Here is a 6,559-nt window from a genome sequence, read left to right on the forward strand (position 1 = left end):
TAAGGGAACAAAACCATATCTGTTATAAATCTTAGTTAATTCTGTATGGTACACACTTCTTATGTATCTAATAACTATTGATTGGCATTTTATCGTTAATTATGAATAAAAATGTTTATAGCTTCATGACCATATTTTCTATACATGCTAAACAGTTATGTTTAAAATTTTTTAAATTAAAATATTAAATGATATAATATAATCAGTTATATACAAATAAAATTATAAATTAAATGTCAATAAACCTTAAACATAAGTTCGAGTAGGTTTTTATATTAGTAAGGTATATTTTTAACGTAATTATCGTCTGAAGTGTTTGACATTAATAAGTTCAAGAGAGACAATAACACTTTAATCAATTTAGGACTTCTCTCCCTTCCCCTCGCCAAAATAATGCAGCACATCACCACTCTCTGAAGTAAGAGACTGTAAACTATAATTGACTTGATCAAGACAAAGTCTTCCAGGATCAAGACGGCGCTTGTCCTCTGGGAAATCCCAAACCTTGTATTGGCTTGTCTTAGTAATTAAATAAGTCAGGAGGTAAACCTCTACATTGTAAAGTATTTCTGTAAAAGGCAGCAAACAAAATGTAATCGAATTTCCTTTTCGTTAAAGTGCTTGACGTTGTTCTCCATTTTTAACTTAAAAATACTACATAATTTCCTTGCTAACTTAAGTTTATCCGCCTGCCATTAACTTAATATGTATTATTTGTAAGCAAACACATATTTGCAACTCAGAATAGAAGTAGTAGAAGCGTACCATTCACGAGATTGAGATGTACATCTGTTTATACAATATTATAAGATATTAACACACAAACGTAGTATCAGATTTACCAGCCAACTTTGTATTTAATTTTAAGATACACAAAGAACGATGAATTACATATAACATATTACATATAATATTCTCAAACTTACATACATATAAGTTTGAGAATATTATTACGTTCTAAAAGCATCCAGTTCCGGCTTTTTTATTATACTTCTGGTATAAGATAATTCTTGTCGTATAGTTAAAATCTTTTTTTTTTTGCTTCGATATGTGTAAAAGGAATTATACAGTATGATTTGACGTTTACAAATTAAACATACTTTACTACCCAAAATATATAAAAACTGCTTTGAACACTCATATACATTACTTGGTTGTAATATTATCTCAGATAACAAAGATTTTAGTAAGCAAATAATAATCTTTTATTAAGGCCAACTTCATGTGAGCCACAAGAATTCGAAAATGAATCAGTCGTTGCGTAGCCTAAACCTCAAATGGAAAAGAAAGTAATGGAAGTTTTGAAACTTATGAGGATTAGAGATGATTGTTCCAATTTTTAAGATGACTATGAGATGGCTGATCGAAATCTATTAAGGCAAAAATTATTTAGGAAATCCAATTTATTTGGGCGTAATATATTCAACCACTTTATTTTAACAATTAGTGCTTAACTTCTTAATAAGAGATTTTTGGAAAAATAATATGTTAATTTAAGTTCCTTGAAAACCCGCACCACCTTAATTCATGACATTAAATTGAATTAGTTTAATAGTATGCAAGCTAAAACTTTGAGTTAGTCCTCATGTACCAGATATTTAGTTTTCCCTGAAAAACCTTTACTAAAAAAGTATTTATTTGTATCTTACGTCATATTAGTGTTTACATTTGACTCCAAGTTATATGTATGTTAACCAGACTCTTCTGATAAAAAGCATAATACCATATCAACCAAGGATACTGCAAGACTTAAATATAAATTCAGAGAAAATAAATTAATATATTCTCTATATTCGTAGAATGTGTAGTGTTCTTTGTTTTAAACCAGACATGAACTGTAATAAACCACGAGAAGGAAGTATAAGTAAGCAGTGTCGTGTATTCAAGCTCTTATTCTGGCTGTCATCTCATATCTTTGTGTTACAATGAGACTGCTGTCAAATCCTGCTATTCCTCTAAAATAAGATATAGTAAGCAGAAATCCTTATTTTTTAAACGATTATATCGGTACATTAACAAAAAGTATGCACCCGAAATCTATCATTATTTTATATATACGCTCAGTGGAGTGAAGATATATATATATATATAAATATATATATATATATAGATATATAAATATTTATTGTATAACCGTTATTCATTTAGCCATACCATTGATTCCATAACAACAATGATCTACTATTATTATTTTTTTTTAACTTATTGTTTAATTGTAAATAGTTCAAATAGCTTAAATATAATAAGATGTAATAGTTAAATAGTATATTTTAAAAAAAGGCCACGTTCTGTAAAAATAAGCAAGATGGCAAAAAATTCATTATTTTAGTACTTGATTACATAAGCTAATATAATATTATAAAACTTCCAATGCATTACCGTTTATGGCTCACGTATGTTTTTTCTGGATAATCTAATTATATATATCCAGCTCACTTTCCATACTAAAAATAACACATGTAATCGAGTAAATTCTCCAGGTAGAGTACTAATCACATCTATATTAATACTCCCTCTCTACACCAAATATGATTGTCGCCAAATAAAAAATGTGGAACATTTAATAGTGTAGATTACAGTGTCTGATAAAAAATGTAAATTGTATTGATCGTTTCCATCCTCCACCAACTATAACTGGTCGTCAAACACAAAACTGTAAAACATTAAACTTGTTTCATAATCTGTACAGTGTAAATTATTTAATCCTCCCTTCCTTGAACCAACTATAACTGGACGACAAACACAAAATTTGTAAAACATTAAACTTGTTTCATAATCTGTACAGTGAAAATTATTTAATCCTCCTTCCTCCACCAACTCACATATAACTGTCGTCAAACAGAAAACTGTAAAACATTAAACTTGTTTCATAATCTGTACATGTAAATTATTTAATCCTCCCCTTCCTTGACCAAACTATAACTGACGACAAACAGCCGGTGCAAAATTGTAAAACATTAAACACTTGTTTCATAATCTGTACAGTGAAAATTATTTTTAAACCTCCTCCTCTCCTCTACCAAATATAATTTTTCAACAAACACACAATAGTTAAACCATTAATCATGAGCGTTTATAATCTATAGAGTAATCAGTATTAAACTCCCTTCCCTCCACCAACTATAATTGCCGAGTGAAAACAAAATGGTAGAACATAAATGTGTTTTCATCCTCCATACGTGTAAATTGTTATTCTTACCCTTCCTCCACCAACTATAATTGTCTATAAACATAAAATGGCAGAACGTTAAAATTGTTTCATAGCCTGTACTGTGTCAACTATTAATTCGCTTTTCCTCCACCGCAACTAAGTCTTATTACAGCCCAAGATTGGAAGTTCAATAGAAAATTAGTTATACCTATATAAACGTGGCACGGAAGTAAAAATAACAAAAAAGTATGGTAGTCAAAACACCATAATCCCCACCATTGAGTAGTAGTGTACCCCTGCTGATAATAATGAGGTTAGCAATACAGGGGTATCTGGCTGCTCAAGGTAAGTAATACTATATGTCGAGATATCGGGCAATCTGATCTCTTATTCATGTATACATGTTTTAGAGTTAGTGGAGTTGACACAAAACATGGTGTTGTGATTCCTAGCTTTAGATGTGTCACAACGTCAGGCATGGATTTTTTTGTTTAGCTTAGTTTATAATTTATTTTTTAGATTAATTATGACCCAAGAAGATGCATATCTCAAACGGTAGTGTTACTGATTTGTTACAGAACGAGTGGAAAATGTCCGGAAAATTCCCTGTTTCCTCCTCACAATTTCACAAGTCCTCCCATTGTCAAAAATAAACTTTAAACAAAGGATAAAATAATAGGTTTATCCTATAATATTGTATCATTATTTTATGTTACTGACTGAGCTTAAAAATAAAATCCTGTTGGGTTGGTAACTGTTAGCCTACTACGATCTACTAAAGAACTTTAGGTTAGTTTTAGGTGAGGTGGGGGGGGGGGGTGGGGGGGTGGGTATAGACCGTAGACTCATTGAGCATTGAATGAAGATATCTGCCCGGTTGTTTTTGAACGTCGCAGAGTGTTATACAGGATCGACACCGACAGATGTGTGAAATACCGCATTGAATAAGAATACTGCCCGTTTTTAGAATCGAATAGAGATTTTCTCTAATGAAGAAATCAAAATCACCTCAGTGTGGTGGAAGCCGAAATATTGGTATAAAAATGTTAAATTACATGCAAATAATATAAACAATCATTTGCATCCTCAAAAATGTAATTATAAACATAGAAATGTTCAAATCTGTGTATTTGAAATCAACCCGTGTAGTTCAGTCGAATGGAAGGTATTTTGCATGGTAGCCGCCATCGAGACATGTAAAACTGAAGATGCCAGTTATTTTAGATGTTTGAAGTTTAAAATACTAATGGGACAGTAACTTTTAATGTTATAATGGTTATATCAAATCGGAACATTTTGGCATAATCTTAAAATTCTGCAAGACAATAATTGTTTAAACCTTATAGAATTTTTTCGTAAAAACGTAATTCTTGGTATAAATGGAAATATGTGGTCTAACATTATTTTTTTAAACATACTAAACATATTACAGTTTGATTTATATACTTTATAACTTTCAAACCACTATTAAAATCTTAAGGATTATCGCAAATATCTCAGAAATAAATTCCTTGACATCGTTTGTCAGTTTTGACTTATGTTATGAAATACTCGAGATAAAAAAAATCTTACCCAAATGTGAAATGACCACCATCTTGAAACGTTCTATAGTTATTAATACTCGCCAAAGAACTCAACTAAGCTATCAAACTAGTACATACTGTGGTGATTACAACATTTAGTCTGAAGGTAATAATAACTACAGCGTTGATCGTTTTTCACAGTTAACGCAAAAAATTTCTATACTTGTTAAAAATGTTTCCGCCCACTATTTTAGAAATTATACTACAGAAAAAATAATAAATGCAAACTATATTATAAAAAAAACTTAAAATTAAAATAATAACGTATAATAGTATGGCACATGTCCCAAACTTTTAATAACTTCGAATATCAAAAGACAAAATAACTATCTTTTGCTACAGTTTTAAGACCGTATAGTTAACCCCCTTTGTTGTTTTTTTCACAGAAAGTAGGCTCTCAGTCAACCTACGCATGTATATATTATCTACATCAGGGCAACAAATCAAAGTGAACTATGATATCAGAAATATGAATGGAAGTATAATTGGAATGACTTGAAAGTAAAGCCTTTATAACCACACCGAAGTAGACATCAGGACCGGTGTATGTTTAAATATATCTACATGTGGAAAGATTGTAAAGACATGTACTCTATTTATTAAATAAGTTTTAGTTCAATTCAGTTATACAGAAACCATAGTAAATTACACGCGCGTTTTGAAAATTTAGTTTTGATCCGGGCTAAAAGGCAAACATAATATTTTCAGGGGATGGGGTTTGAGATACAAAACAATATAAAAAGGAAAAGGTTAATTATCTACTAATTTCCAGAACAGGTTTAATTTTTCTCTATGTTCATTCATAAATAATGAGACGAACCATCTTTATAAACGGCCATCATGTTTTAATGAAATGTGGTACTGAGGTGGCTAACAAAATGTGGTTTTCTTATATTTACTATTTAAATTTTCTTTAAGTACAAACTTGATTCAGCGATTCTTTTACAAATTCTTCGGAACAACAAACATTTTTATGGGATTTAAATTTAATTAATATCTATACAATAGTTCCCGAGAAACCGAGAAGTGTTGCAGTTATATTTCAAAGTATAAGAACTCTACTTCCTCATTTCCATGTATTAATAGGGGAAAAATATTTAGTTTTGCTTTATTTAAAAACATTCCTAGCAAAAGTTAATATAGTGAAAAAAAGTGTTTTAATAAACTGTTAATTATGAAATTAATAAAAATTAACTTTATTGTGTTAACAGTGTGATAAGTCTCCCGATAGAATACTGAATTGAATTTTTAAATTTAGCACCAAACTTTAAGCTTACGTAAACTTTAATTAATTTTTTATTTGATGGAAATATTAAATATAATGTTAATTAGCGATAAGCTTTTACTCTATTTGAATACGTACTTAAATGTGTTAACAGTGTAACTCGATTTAATTACCAATACATTAATAAGTAATTATATACTCTGTTACAAGAAATCTGCCATATACTACTTGATTGCATGGACAGATTATGGGATATCCAATTAAACATATTGTAAACATGATACATTCGAGAATTCTATATTATTGATAAGATTTTTTTATATTCTCAAGTTTGGTCTTTTCAATACTCTGCTGTATCAGTTTGTGATAATGGTGCACGAGAACGAATTGAGCCTGTAAACATGGTATATTTCCAGTTTAAAAAATATCAATAAGGGTTCTGTCAAAATTTCTATTTTTTAATCTGTCTGTATGTCTGTTCTCTACTAAATATCTCGTAAATTCATTCGTCTGTAAACTTTAAATGGTGCACTAAAAGTTCGATTGAGGTCCATATAAAGGCTTTGACTGAGAGCCATTAAAGTACTCATATGTGATTTC

The sequence above is a fragment of the Homalodisca vitripennis genome, unplaced genomic scaffold (genome assembly GCF_021130785.1).
Source record: "Homalodisca vitripennis isolate AUS2020 unplaced genomic scaffold, UT_GWSS_2.1 ScUCBcl_1651;HRSCAF=5543, whole genome shotgun sequence".
Lineage (NCBI taxonomy): Eukaryota > Metazoa > Arthropoda > Insecta > Hemiptera > Cicadellidae > Homalodisca > Homalodisca vitripennis.